Below are 15,847 nucleotides of genomic sequence, written 5' to 3' on the forward strand. Positions count from 1 at the left end.
TTGGTTAATATGTGTACCCAAACCAACAAGACCAGAGTCCTAAGACTGAAGACTAGACATGAGCGAATGTTTCAGTTTTCGGTTCGGATTATGATTACCATATTTGCAATATTCTCTGAACGCCATTGGAGTCAATGGGAATGCAGATGAGCGAATATGTTCGGAAATTTGGCACAAATATGGTACAAATATGGCACAAATATAACAAATTCAGATTCAGCGATCATTTTCCAAACATATTGGCTCATCTCTACTGAAGACCTTAGAATGTTCCCCCCTTTATCTTCTATTTTATAATACATTGTCTAAATGAATAAAACGCAATCAAATTAACAAATAAATATTACAGGTTCCAGGCAATATTTGATATGTTTTTACAGAGTGGATAATGATATCATTTTTTTCTAGGAAGTGGTGAAGATTTCCTGAGGAGCAAACCCCCTCCAAGATCTGATCATTGTTGGGGTTTTGTAGGAATGATCATTTGATGCGGTCAGGCAAGAGAATAGCCCATCCATCAGTGTATTATATATTTTACTCAGATTAAATAATAATTGTTAGCAGCACATCTTCCTAGGTAAGCAGGGAATGTGTTGCCGACAGTATGGGAATAAAATTATTGTATTAAAGGGAATCTGTCAGCAGGTTTTTGGCATGTAACCTGAGAGCAGAATTGTGTAGGAGTTTTGATCCTGATTGCAGCAATGTGTCACTTATTGGACTGTCTGTTGCTGTTTCAATAAAATCAGTGTTTTATCAGCAGGAGATTATCACAACAGAACAAGCTGCCTTGTGCTTCCTGGTCAACTGATCTGTGTAACTCCACCCCTACCACTGAGTAGCAGGTTTCTGTTAACATACATTGTACACAGAAAGCTGTAAATCAGTAGTATGTGCCGGCTTATTCCTATCTCAGCATTCTGAGCATTTCTACATCTGCAGCAGAGAAAACAGTGATTGTATCAAAATGACAGTATGCAAACCAGCAAAAGACACATTGCTGGAATCAGGGTCTCGGCTCCTACATCAAGATGCTCTCAGATTACATAGCAAACACCTGGTGACAGACTCCCTTTAGATATTCCCAACCTCATATGCTTTGCATTGACCTGTAAATATTCATAGTTTGTATGCCTGACAAATGAAAATCCACCAAGCTGAGTCTTTTCTCCTGAAAAGTTAAACATCACGTAATAAATAGTAAGTTAAAAAAGCAGACATTGGTTTGATGACCTCAGCATTCAATTTTATATCTGATTAATACAATATACAGCTCTGTGGGCTTTCAGATTTTACATTGGTTAAATTAAAACTAGATTCCACAAATATATGTAGAGAGCCTGGCCCTAGATGTTGAAGAACACATTTGTTGGGACTCTGCAACAGTTAAAGGCCGGCCTCACACTTGGCGTAAGACAATACGCCACGTATTATACGTCCGTACTACGGCCGTAATACGGAGAAATGTTCCCAAAATATTGATCCGTAGTCAGGGTGTGTCAGCGTATTTTGCGCATGGCATCCTCCGTATGTAATCCGTATGGCATCCGTACTGCGAGACTTTCGCGCAGGCTTGCAAAACCGACATCTAATGGATTTATGTGCTCAAATGTTAGGGAAAACATATATACAGTATATATATATATATATATATATATATATATATATATATATATATATATATATGTCATTGAGACACATATATATATATTCTGTATTTAGATTTCATTCAGCGCGATATCTGTGAACAGCCGGTAATTCAATTGCCGGCTTTTCATTTCTCCTGCACAAACCCGACAGGATATGAGACATGGTTTACATACAGTAAACCATCTCATATCCCCATTTTTTTTGCATATTTCACACTACTAATGTTAGTAGTGTGTATGTGCAAAATTTCAGCGCTGTAGCTGCCGAAATAAAGGGTTAAATGGCGGAAAAAATTGGCGTGTGCTCCCGCGCAATTTTCTCCGCCAGAATGGTAAAGCCAGTGACTGAGGGCAGATATTAATAGCCAGGAGAGGGTCCATGGTTATTGGCCCCCCCCCCGTGGCTAAAAACATCTGCCCCCAGCCACCCCAGAAAAGGCACATCTGGAAGATGCGCCTATTCTGGCACTTGGCCACTCTCTTCCCACTCCCTGTAGCGGTGGGATATGGGGTAATGAAGGGTTAATGCCACCTTGCTATTGTAAGGTGACATTAAGCCAGATTAATAATGGAGAAGCGTCAATTATGACACCTATCCATTATTAATCCAATTGTTGGAAAGGGTTAAAAAACACACACACACACACATGATTTAAAAGTAGTTTAATGAAATAAACACAGCGGTTGTTGTAATAATTTATTGTTCTCTCAATCCATCAGGAACACCCTCGCTTGGAAAAATAATAAACGCACAAGATACATACCTTCTGGTGAACCGTCTCGTCCCACGAGGTAATCCATCTGAAGGGGTTAACTAATATTACAGGCAGGAGCCCTGCTAAATGCAGCTGTGCTCCGTGCCTGTAATCCCCGGCGAATGAAGGAAATGTAGGTCAATGACCTACATTTCCTTCAGTCGCGGTGATGCGCCCCCTGGTGGATGTCCTCATATGACCTGGAGCGTGGGAAAAAGTTCCCAGGCTGCAGTTCATGAGAACATCCACCAGAGGGCGCCTCACCGCGACTCAATGTAAGTACAGATCCAGCTTTCCTTTCAGCACCCGGGGATTACAGGTACGAGCGAGTGGTTTATCGCAGCTCGTGCCTGTAATATTAGTTAACCCCTTCAGATGGATTACTTCGTGGGACGAGACGGTTCACCAGAAGGTATGTATCTTGTGCGTTTATTATTTTTCCAAGCGAGGGTGTTCCTGATGGATTGAGAGAGCAATAAATTATTACAACAACCGCTGTGTTTATTTCATTAAACTACTTTTAAATCATGTGTGTGTGTGTGTTTTTTAACCCTTTCCAACAATTGGATTAATAATGGATAGGTGTCATAATTGATGCCTCTCCATTATTAATCTGGCTTAATGTCACCTTCCAATAGCAAGGTGGCATTAACCCTTCATTACCCCATATCCCACCGCTACAGGGAGTGGGAAGAGAGTGGCCAAGTGCCAGAATAGGCGCATCTTCCAGATGTGCCTTTTCTGGGGTGGCTGGGGGCAGATGTTTTTAGCCACGGGGGGGGGGCCAATAACCATGGACCCTCTCCTGGCTATTAATATCTGCCCTCAGTCACTGGCTTTACCATTCTGGCGGAGAAAATTGCGCGGGAGCCCACGCCAATTTTTTCCGCCATTTAACCCTTTATTTCAGCAGCTACAGCGCTGAAATTTTGCACATACACACTACTATCATTAGTAGTGTGGAATATGCAAAAAAAAAGGGGATATGAGATGGTTTACTGTATGTAAACCATGTCTCATATCCTGTCGGGTTTGTGCAGGAGAAATGAAAAGCCGGCAATTGAATTACCGACTTTTCACTAACAGCGCTGCGTATTTCTCGCAAGTCACACTGCAAGTCCGTGTGGAATCCGTATTTTTCTCGCCCCCATAGACTTTCATTAGCGATTTTTTTGCGCAATACGCTGACAAACGCAGCATGCTGCGATTTTGTACGGCCGTAGAACGCCGTATAATACTGAACCGTAATATACGGCTAATAGGAGCAGCCCCATTGAGAATAATTGTGCCGTTTATTTTGCGAGTTTTACAGACATAATTTCTGCGCTCTTACGTCCGTAAAACTCGCCAGTGTGAGGCCGGCCAAATTGTATCTACACTTTTACCTCCACCCAAACCTGAGCACCTGGCAGGTGAGATGCTCCTATGTGCTGGGCAGTACAGATGGCATGATGTTTATCAGAGCACTGTACTCTTCAGACGTGGTATGGTTCGTGCACGGAGCCACAGAGAATATATGGGGTTCAATGGCGCGTCACAAAATCACAAAATCCATACATTTAAGTGTAAATATGTGGTTGTAGTGGATTATGTATATCGAGTGTAATTTGTGTGTGTGATGTGTCTGTGTGATGCGCGTGTTTGATGTATGTGTGTGATGTACATGTGTAATATGCATGTGTTTTGTGTGTGATGTGTGCATATGTGCATGATGCTTATGTATGTGGTGTGTGTTGTTCATGTGTAATATGTGTGTGTTTTCTGTGTGTGATGTGTGTATCTGTTTGTGATATGTATGTGATGTGTGTGATGTGCGTTTGTGATGTGCTTGTGTGTAATGTGTGTGTGGTGTGTGTGATGTGCACGTGTGTTGTGCGTATGTATGTGTGTGTGTGTGATGTGTGTATGTGTATGTCTACGCATGTGATGTGTGTGTGATGTGTGTATCTGTTTGTGATATGTATGTATGTGTTGTGTATGTGTGATGTGCGTTTGTGATGTGCTTGTGTGTAATGTGTGTGTGGTGTGTGTGATGTGCACGTGTGTTGTGCGTATGTATGTGTGTGTGATGTGTGTATGTGTATGTATACGTGTGGGATGTGTGTGTGATGTGTGTATCTGTTTGTGATATGTATGTATGTGATGTGTGTGTGTGATGTGCGTTTGTGATGTGCTTGTGTGTAATGTGTGTGGTGTGTGTGATGTGCGCATGTGTTGTGCGTATGTATCTGTGTGTGATGTGTGTATGTGTATGTATACGCATGTGATGTGTGTGATGTGTGTATCTGTTTGTGATATGTATGTATGTGATGTGTGTGTGTGATGTGCGTTTGTGATGTGCTTGTGTGTAATGTGTGTGTGGTGTGTGTGATGTGCGCGTGTGTTGTGCATATGTATGTGTGTGTGATGTGTGTGATGTGTGTATGTGTATGTATACGCGTGTGATGTGTGTGTGCATATGCTCCATTTTACACCTTACGATTTCCATATGTAATTTGCGTGATGTCTGTATAGGCTATGCATGTTTTGAGACAAAAATAATGTTTGTAAGCATATTGGAGCACAGTCCCTTTCAATAAAAACACAGCATTTACATGCAACAGCCATTGTCGATATTTCCTACTTATTCCTACATAAGGATCCATATGGGTATTCTATCCTTTAATGACTACAATAGGGAACATTCAGCATGTTGTGCTTATATGGACTTTGCACATAGTACAGTCCATACTAACATGCTCATATTGTAGACCCTTTCTATATGAATCACAAACATATCCTGAATGTGCTCAGCTGCATGAGAACAAAGAGCTGCCTTCTACCTTGCCATGGTTCTTCATCCTTTCAATTATACAAAGAACAGGAAATGGATTGTTGTCCTATTTGTAAACAAGCTACATAAATGATTTTCATTTTTGCTTGAAATCCTCAGATTCCCTGAAACTCATTAGATCCATTTAATATCACTGCCAAGGGTTCATATCATTTAGAAGACTTCAAAGAAGCTTCTGGAAATCAAACTAACAAGAAGATTTTGGCTGGCAGACAAATGACTAGTATAAGAGGAGTGAATCAAGGGATTCTGCACATTTTCTTTGCTGTTGTGTCATCAAAAAAGACTGCCTTTTGCATTGTTTATATGAAATAGATGTTTTCTCCATTCTGTTGAAAAGTACTGACTGTGAAGCTCAAGAGGATACCACTGAAGTGTCAGAAGAACATTTAGGGTACCGTCACATTAAGCGACGCTGCAGCGATAGCGACAGCAATGCCGATCGCTGCAGCGTCGCTGTGTGGTCGCTGGAGAGCTGTCACACAGACCGCTCTCCAGCGACCAGCGATGCCGAGGTCCCCGGGTAACCAGGGTAAACATCGGGTTGCTAAGCGCAGGGCCGCGCTTAGTAACCCGATGTTTACCCTGGTTACCAGCGTAAAAGTTAAAAAAACAAACAGTACATGCTCACCTGCGCGTCCCCCAGCCTCTGCATCCTGACGCTGACTGAGCTCCGGCCCTAACAGCAGAGCGGTGACGTCACCGCTGTTGCTTTCACTTTCAGTTTAGGGCCGGCGCTTTAGTGTCAGGAAGCAGAGGCTGGGAGACGCGCTGGTGAGTATGTGCTGTTTGTTTTTTTAACTTTTACGCTGGTAACCAGGGTAAACATCGGGTTACTAAGCGCGGCCCTGCGCTTAGTAACCCGATGTTTACCCTGGTTACCAGTGTAAAATATCGCTGGTATCGTCGCTTTTGCTGTCAAACACGGCGATACACGGCGACCTAGCGACCAAATAATGTGCAGACCTTCTAGCAGCGACCAGCAATTTCACAGCGGGATCCAGATCGCTGCTGCGTGTCAAATACAGCGATATCGCCATCCAGGTCGCTGCAACGTCACGGATTGCTGGCGATATCGCCTAGTGTGACGGTACCTTAAGTTCTATGTTCGAAAAAAAAGCTTGTTAAGAACAGTGGGATCTTGTGAAATGAGGTGGCTTAAAATCAGGTTTTTTGCATACGTAATCTCCCTGCCTTTTGTGAAGGGTTTGGAGATCATTTCCATTTGTTGTCAAACACAGAGGGATGAGATTAAAGGGAACCTCATGCCACCTAAAGCACTATTTACCTGCTGATATAGGGTTAATCTGCAGGTAATAACCATTAAAAACCTGTGACAGCTGACTGACTTGAAGTGCAACTACACAGAAAAATCAAAGTTTTATCATGATGTAATCTCCGAGTAATGGCTCTCTCCGAGTCATCGGTGCAGTGCAGGGAGTGACTACACCACCTCTAAGTTTGCTGGGAGCACTGCTATAATCACACCCTGGAATTTTGAGTGACAGCCTGCCTGCAGAGTAAGGCTACTTTCACACTAGCGTCAGTACTGGGACGTCGCCATGCGTCGGCCCGACGTACCAACGTACATTGTGAAATAAATGAACAACGGGGGCAGTGGATGCAGTTTTTCAATGCATCCGCTGCCTCATTGTAATGTCCGGGGAGGAGGGGGTGGAGTTCCGGCTGCGCATGCGCGGTCGGAAATGGCGGACACGACGCACAAAAAAACGTTATACGACGGATGCAACGTGTGGCCATACGTCGCAATGCATCGCTAATGCAAGTCTATGGAGAAAAACGCATCCTGCGGGCAACTTTGCAGGATGCGTTTTTTCTCCAAAACGACGCATTGCGACGTCCGTCACACGACGCTAGTGTGAAAGTAACCTAAGTGTGTACATTGTGCTATCACTTCCAGCACACTGAGCAGTGACATAACCATTCCACTGTGTTGCCTAAGTGGCTTGGAGAGAACCGTTACACAGTGATTAAAGAGGCCCAGGAGCTTAAATAGCAGGCTACCCCTCTCCACCCTGAGGACATTCAAAAGGGAAAAATACAAATCGGACTATTAATCTCATAGTTCCTTGATCTAGGGGCACCAAATATCCCAGGAATAAAACAGGACTAATGTTGTCATGCATCACCCACCACAAAGGTGCTGCACCGCCTAGAGGGCAAAACAGAAACAAAGGGGCAGGAATTAGCATGATGTTACAGGTACAAAAATAATTAATTTTCCTCCTTAGGTAAGCATTCTGGTTTTATGTAATAATGCTCATTAATTTCATTATGAAAGTTATGTAAGTTTCTAATATCTAAGTATATATCTCTGCAATATTTCATACTGATATCTAGCTCTGATGAGCCAGGTATAGTATTACTTGAAGGTAATTACACTAAGATTTCAGCTCCTCTCCTAGATATGACAAATCAAGGTATCTAATCACTGTTATCAAGCAGAAATCTTAAAGATGGTGAGGTGATATATTTATATACAAAGTATATTGGAAGATAGCTTACACCGTGAATGCAAGCCTTAATTATGCTACGTTCACATTTGCGTTGTGCGCCGCAGCATCGGCGACGCAACGCACAACGCAGGAACAACGCAGGCACAACGCCGGCACAACGCTGCGTTTTGCGACGCATCCGTTCTATTTTTGAACACAAAAAAAATGCATCATGCTGCGTCCTCTGCGCCATGCTGCTTGCACCAAAAAGGACGCATGCGTCTCAAAACGCAATGCAACGCATGTCCATGCGCCCCCATGTTAAATATAGGGGCGCATGATGCATGCGGCGACGCTGCAGCGTCCGACGCTGCGGTGCACAACTCAAATGTGAACTTAGCATTACAAAAATATGAAAACCAACTTTAACACCAAATTCTTCTGTGAACATATTTTTATTCAAGCAAAACATATATAAAATGTACAGTCATGGCCAAAAATATTGTAACTGACACAATTTTGGTTTGCATAAAGTTTGCTGCTTTAGTTTTTATATCTGGAAGAATGATTGGAAAATAAAAGGTGAGCGCTACCATCAGTCCTGTGTCCTGCCAACAGTAAAGCATCCTAAGATCACTCATGTATTGGGTTGATTTTGATCCATGGAGTGGGCTTGCTCACAATTTTGCCTAAGAACAAAAGCAACATCTCCCACCAATCCTGGAGCAATTGTCATGTCGGACGCTGTTCAGACCAGGTCGTTCGACAGACAGCGGTAATTCCTGGGTGGTGGGCGGTGGTTTCAGCCTAGGGTTGAAACAGGAGACAGGGCGAGGGTCGAGGCCTAGACATGCACACCATCAGTGTAAACTCTAGGTAGAGGGTCAGTCAGGATTTCCCTAGTCTGAGGGAAATTGCAGGGGCCCGGGTTATTAGCTCTTGCCCACCTAGTCTCCCCGTGACATTATAATCGGCCTTTAAAACAAAAAACAAAAACAAAAAAAAAGGGTTTCCTTTTTTTTTGTTTTGTCATGGATCCCATGACTTCCATAACCCGCCAGTTGGAGGCGCTGTCCCTACAGGTCACTGAGTTGAGGGGGGCAGTGCAGCAACAAGGACTAGCAGTATCTAATGTGCAAGCTGGAGCGACAGGTAGAGTTGCTGAGCCTAAGTTTCCTTTGCCTGAAAAATTTGCTGGGGAACGCAGTAAATTTGTTTCTTTTCGTGAAGCTTGCAAACTATATTTCCGTATGCGCCCGATCTCCTCAGGTAATGAGGCTCAGCGTGTGGGCCTGGTGTTGTCATTGTTAAGCGGGGATCCCCAAGCATGGGCGTTTTCTTTGCCATCTGATTCTGCTGCATTTGACTCTGTGGAGAGTTTTTTCCTTTCTTGGAAACATTTACGATGAGCCAGACAGAATGGCTCTAGCAGAATCTAAGATACGCACTATTCGCCAGGGGGAGCGCATGGCAGAGGATTACTGTTCTGAATTTCATCACTGGGCAATCAATACACAGTGGAATGATCCAGCGCTGCGGAGTCAGCTTATTCATGGGGTTTCTGGAAGGGTTAAAAAAGCCCTTCTGATGTACGAGACTCCTACTTCTCTAGATTCCGCTATGAGTCTGGTTGTCCGCATTGATCGCCGCTTGCGTCAGGGGGAGCATGAGACACCGCCTATGGGAGAGGGTTTAGGTTCACGTGTGGTTGCTGCAGGTGATCCCACGGAGCCTATGCAAATCGCAGGGGTGTCACATGTGAAGCGTCGAGCCCTTGAGCTCAGGAAGCAGGGAGCCTGTTTTTACTGCGGTAAGACTGGTCATTTTATTAACATCTGTCCTCTACTGTCTAAGAAAAACGCAACGGCGGAAAACTTCTAAGCTCAGAGGGTGTGGAGGAGACCAATCTGAGCTTATGTATATCCTCCATGGTGGTTTCTCAATGCATGCTCCCTGCTAAGGTTATAATCGCTGGCAGTGAGCTGCCAATTACTGTGTTTGTGGATAGTGGTTCAGCCACAAATCTCATTGATGAGGAGTTTGCGTGCACAGCAGGTTTTAGGATTGAAAAACTGCCTCATCCTATCCGCGTGGTCACCATCAATGCTGCTCCTCTCTCACAGGGGGAGATTACTGAATATGTGGCTGAGGTGAAACTCCACATTGGGGTTCTACATTCCGAGCAGGTTACATGTAAGGTGCTCAGGAATCTTCCTGCTCAGGTGGTTTTCGGTTTTCCATGGTTGTCTATGCACAACCCGGTAATTGACTGGAAAACTCAGGACATAATTCAGTGGAGCGAATTCTGCCAGGAGAATTGCCTGGCCACATGTGTGTCTGCTGTGACTTCAAGCGTTCCGGAGTCACTTCTGGATTTTGTGGATGTGTTCTCTGAGAAGGGTTGTTCAGAGTTGCCGCCACATCGCCCCTATGACTGTACTATCAGATTTAAACCAGGGGCCAAATTGCCTAAAGCAAGGATGTTTAACATCTCCGGTCCGGAGAGACAAGCATTAAAGGATTACATTGCTGAAAGTTTGAGCAAAGGGCACATCAGGCCTTCATCCTCGCCTGTGGCAGCAGGGTTCTTCTTCGTGAAGAAGAAAGATGGCTGATTACGCCCGTGTTTGGATTTCAGGGAATTGAACCAGATTATGGTTCGTGATCCATACCCTATGCCACTAATACCAAATTTGTTCAACCAGGTGGCAGGTGCTAACTGGTTTACCAAGCTTGACCTCAGGGGGGCGTACAACCTCATAAGAGTCCGTCAAGGTGATGAGTGGAAGACGGCTTTTAATACCCCGAGGGTCATTTTGAAAATTTGGTGATGCCATTTGGGTTGACTAACGCACCTGCAGTGTTCCAACATTTCATTAATGATGTGTTTTCGCATGTTTTGGGGAAATTCGTTATCGTGTACCTAGATGACATTCTCATATATTCTTGCGACTGTGATACTCATTTAGATCATGTCAGGCAGGTGTTACAGCTTCTCAGAGAGAATAAGCTGTATGCTAAACTTGAGAAATGTGTATTTTCTGTTCAAGAGTTGCCTTTCTTGGGTTATATTGTGTCTGCTTCTGGTTTTAAAATGGACGCCGCTAAGGTGCAAGCGGTGCTGCATTGAGAACGGCCTGATAACCTGAAAGCACTTCAGCGGTTCCTTGGGTTTTCTAACTACTATAGGAAATTTATCAAGGATTTTTCCATCATTGCTAAACCGCTAACTGACATGACTAAAAAGGGTACCAATTTCTCCGTTTGGCCTGAGGCTGCTGTGCGCGCATTTGAATTTCTTAAGAACAGTTTTGTTTCAGCCCCCATTCTTGTGCAGCCAGACGTATCAAAACCTTTTGTTGTGGAAGTCGATGCGTCTGAGGTTGGTGTGGGGGCGGTACTATCACAAGGCTCATCTTTGAGTGATTTGCGTCCATGCACCTATTTCTTCAAGAAACTGTCGTCTGCCGAACATAACTACGATATCGGCAACAGGGAGTTGTTGGCAATCAAGTTGGCCTTTGAGGAATGGCGACACTTCTTGGAGGGGTCGGTACAACAGGTTACTGTTATTACCGATCATAAGAATCTGCTGTATTTGGAGTCAGCCAAGCGTCTGTCCCCCAGGCAGGCTCGCTGGGCATTGTTTTTCACGCGATTCAATTTTGTTGTCACTTACAGACTGGGGTCTAAAAACACTAAGGCGGATGCTCTGTCCAGGTGTTTTCCGGGGGGAGAACCTCGGGAGGATACAGTACCCATCCTCCAAAAGGGTGTTGTGGTTTCGGCTCTCACTACCGAGGTTGAGGCTGAGATTGCCGAGGCTCAGGAGGAGGTACCATCTGAGCTTCCCATCAACAAATCTTTTGTACCGCTTCATCTCCACTTAAAGGTTTTGGCGGAGCATCATGATGCTGTCCTGGCTGACCACCCAGGGGTTAGAGGTACCTTGGAGTTGGTGTCACGTCGGTTTTGGTGGCCCAAGATCCGACAGGACGTGGTCTCATACGTATCAGCTTGTACCACATGCGCTAGGGCTAAGACGTCCCGCTCCCGTCCTGTTGGCACACTACTTCCTCTTGAGGTACCTAGTAAGCCATGGACGGAAATCTCCATGGATTTCATCACTGATTTGCCCTCCTCAGCTGGGAACACGGTCATCTTGGTGATTGTTGATCGGTTTTCAAAAATGTTGCACTTTGTGTCTTTGCCTTCGTTGCCTAACGCTAAGACTCTGGCTCAGGTATTTGTACAGGAGGTGGTCAGACTTCATGGTGTTCCGTCTGACATCGTGTCTGATAAGGGTACTCAGTTTGTGGCAAAATTTTGGAAAGCATTTTGCTCACGGCTGGGGATCAAGTTGTCTCATTCTTCGGCGTTTCATCCTCAGTCAAATGGTCAGACTGAGCGTATGAACCAAAATTTGGAACAGTGCTTACGCTGCTTTGTCTCTCATAACCAGGAGGAGTGGTCTACCTTTCTTCCTTTGGCTGAGTTTGCCATCAATAACCACCGCCAGGAGTCGTCTGGGGAGTCTCCGTTTTTTTGTGTTTACGGGCTACATCCTCAATTTTGTACTTTGAGTCAGAGGGGCTCTTCCGGCGTTCCGGAGGAGGACCAGTTAGAAGCACAATTGTCATCAGTCTGGAGGAGAGTTAAACAGCGCCTGTTGAGTGTGGGTGCTAGGTACAAATGTGTGGCTGACAGTAGGCGTGTGCCAGGTCCGGACCTGAGTGTGGATGACTGGGTGTGGTTATCCACAAAAAACATAAGACTCAAAATACCATCCCTTAAATTGGGTCCATGGTTTAGTGGTCCATTTAGGGTCACTGCCGTCATTAACCCAGTAGCGTACCGATTGGAGCTTCCTACGGTGTATAAGATACACAACGTGTTCCACAGGTCTCTTTTAAAGAAGGTGGTGGGTTCTGTGGACGCAGCGCCTATGCCACCTCCAGTCTTGGTGGATGGTAATTTGGAATTTGAAGTCTCCAAGGTGGTTGACTCTCGTGTAGTGTGCCGCAATTTACAGTACTTGGTACACTGGCGTGTTTATGGGCCTGAGGAGAGGTCCTGGGTACCAGCCTCGGACATTCATGCGGATCGGCTGGTCAGGTTTTTTCACCGTCGCCATCCGGACAAGCAGGGTCCTATAAGCCGTGAGGGCCCTGGGGTCCCTCGTAGAAGGCGGGGTACTGTCATGTCAGACGCTGTTCAGACCAGGTCGTTGGACAGACAGCGGTAATTCCGCTTTTGACCACTATGTGCTCATTGGCGTCGGCTAGATTTTATCTAGCTGGTCCGGGGTTAATTTACCTGATGCTCGGATTGGAAGCTGGGCCATGCCCATTGCCTTTAAATAGTTCTCCTGAACATTGGGCATCGCCGATTATAGCTTCTGTCTTGTGCGTTGTTATCTCGGTCTGGAGTGGTGAGCTAGTAGTTGGAGTATCGTTGCTGGTGGTGTATTTCCCTTTGTCTTATTTACTCCTTCCTATATTTGTATTTATTTTGCCCTGCGCATTTATAGTGTATTCCTGAGTGACTGCGGCGTGGTGTATATTTTCCGTTATCCTTGTCTGTTCTTACTGTGGGTATTGGTGTATGATCTTTTCACTGGGTGGTGGGCGGTGGTTTCAGCCTAGGGTTGAAACAGGAGACAGGGCGAGGGTCGAGGCCTAGACATGCACACCATCAGTGTAAACTCTAGGTAGAGGATCAGTCAGGATTTCCCTAGTCTGAGGGAAATTGCAGGGGCCCGGGTTATTAGCTCTTGCCCACCTAGTCTCCCCGTGACAGCAATATGGTGATGAACAATGCTGTTTTCCTGTATGGTGGAGATCATGTCACAAGGTAAAAGTAATAAGTAAATGGCTTGGGGTACAAAACATTGAAATTTTAAGTCCATGGACAGGACACTCCCCAGATCTCAGTCATATTAACAACTTATGGTCAATCCTCAAAAAGATAGCAAGCAAAAAATAAAACAGAAACTCCAAGCACTTATTAGGCATGAATGTGTTGCCATCAGTCAAGATTTGGCCCAGATGCTGATATCCAGCAAGTTGCAGTAGTCTTGAGAAATAAGGGTCAATGCTATAAATATTGAGTCCTTCAATAATCTTAATGCATTTGACAATGAAAGTATAAAAAAACATATGAAATACTTATAACTATACTTCAGTAATGTGACGCTAGTCACTTCTCATGGCCAAGCCGTGAGTCATAGGGGTCAAGGAGTCCAAGGTCAGAAGCCAAGAGGGTATGTCATAAACAGAAGGAAGAAACAAAAGCGTAGTCAGGTAACGTTCCAAGGTCAGAGTACTGGGAGGATAATGGATCAGTGCTGAAGGGGTTAAATAAGCAGATGGTCAGATCGAAGTCCAAGGTCAGGAAACAGATTAAGCATACAGAACTCAAGCCACAGGAAGGCACAAGCCTCACATGCTGAATGTACATCTGGCAGTGGTCTAGGAGAAGCTGCTCAGTTAAGTAGGCATGGCAATCACCCAGGATAGTGAACACTTGGAGACAGCTGACCCCTCCCATTAACAGATTGGATAGTCAAGCTGTCATTCAACACACTGACACCTCAGCATGCCCCTGTAGCAGATTGGATGGCCATGCTGTCAATCAAAGTACTGACAGCTTCAGCATGCCCCAGTAACTGCATCCCAGACACTCTGAGGTGTGGAACCGTGACAAGTAACCATGGAAACATTGCATCAAAAAATCTAAAGCAAACCTTTCATCATGATTTTGCTAAGTAAACTACAAACACTGTCAGGTGGGCGCCATTACACTAATTAAAATGATACCTTGGTTCATGAAATCCATCTTGTGGTTGTTGTTTAATATTTGTTTTCAGTTTTCGGTTAATGAGATTCTTATGCTTGGGACGGCTTGTGGGTGGGGTTTTATTTGGTGCTCTCTGACTTCTTCTTCATTATTATGGCTTAACTGACCGGTTACTGTTCCTTTATTGACCTGCCCCCTATTTTAAATATTGCAGTTAATAGTTTGGACCTTGAAAAAAACTTGCCTCCATCAAAATGGCGGCAGCGGTGCCTGCGCAGTAGCATTTATAGCTTACCGAAAGATGCTACTGCGTATGCTGGAGCCAATTGTTTTTTTGTCCTCCAGCAAAATTGTGCCGGAGGCAGCACTTGGCAGTACCATCTATTGGCAAGTTATACTCTAAATCTGCGCAAGCACTGCCCGCCCACCAGCAGATTCTCCGACCCTATAACAGTGCATCATGACATTTTTTGTTTCAATTTTTGTTTCAATTTTTTTCTATTATCCTCCTCTAAAACCTAGGCATGTCTTATAGTCCAGTGCATCCCATAGTCCGAAAAATACTGTATATAGTAGAAAATTGGTTGCAGATCTAAGGCAGCACAATAGAAACAACTCTATAAACACATCACTTGCATACTTGAAGCAAGAATATTGCTAGCTGTATAAGGTATAATACATAGTAAAATCTTAAATATTGCAATTTTTAGCCAACAAACTAGGGTAGTATTTTCTTGTTTCTTGAGCTCATTTGCTTACTTTGCTGTATACAGTGGGACAGAAAGAGCAAGGTCATCACATTGTAATGAGAGGACAGGATTTATTGTACCACTGGGGACCTAAATAAGGCAGAATAGTGGCAGCATAGCAATTCAGGGTACTAATTGCATCTTCTCTGTCACTTTCTGATATTTGGGAAGGAACTGCACTCTATCACTTCTTCATGACTGTAATAATCAATGACATTTATATGTCCAGTAACTTCATAGCATTTTAAGAATAAAATGTGTAAACCCTGCTGTACTTACTATACAGCCAATACAGGGAGAGAAATATGTACTTTCAATATAGCAAATTAACATTAATGTATTAAAAATCATACTTCTAATTGATAAGACTAACATTTCAAACATGAAAAATGTCATTAAATCTTCATCTGCTCATTCCTTTCATCTAATTAGAAAACATTTTGATAAATCTCTGTCATCACATTTCTTCATAATGGTGCATGTATATGTGGTCAAATAAATGTTCAAGACAGCAAAACCTGCAAAGTATTAAAGTAAATGATTTTGTAAAAGCCAAGTCATTGCAAGTGGCTGATAGAATTTCACCGCATTTAAAGTTTATCATGTG

General features: G+C 44.0%; 1 protein-coding gene across 1 annotated transcript in view; it reads right to left on the minus strand.

Annotated features, from left to right (window-relative positions):
• Positions 1-15,847, minus strand: part of LOC143794423 (uncharacterized) — a 77,204-nt gene that overhangs the window by 26,400 nt on the left and 34,957 nt on the right. The gene's annotated exons all lie outside the window — the stretch shown is intronic.

Source organism: Ranitomeya variabilis, chromosome 1 (genome assembly GCF_051348905.1).
Source record: "Ranitomeya variabilis isolate aRanVar5 chromosome 1, aRanVar5.hap1, whole genome shotgun sequence".
In the NCBI taxonomy this organism is placed as follows: domain Eukaryota; kingdom Metazoa; phylum Chordata; class Amphibia; order Anura; family Dendrobatidae; genus Ranitomeya; species Ranitomeya variabilis.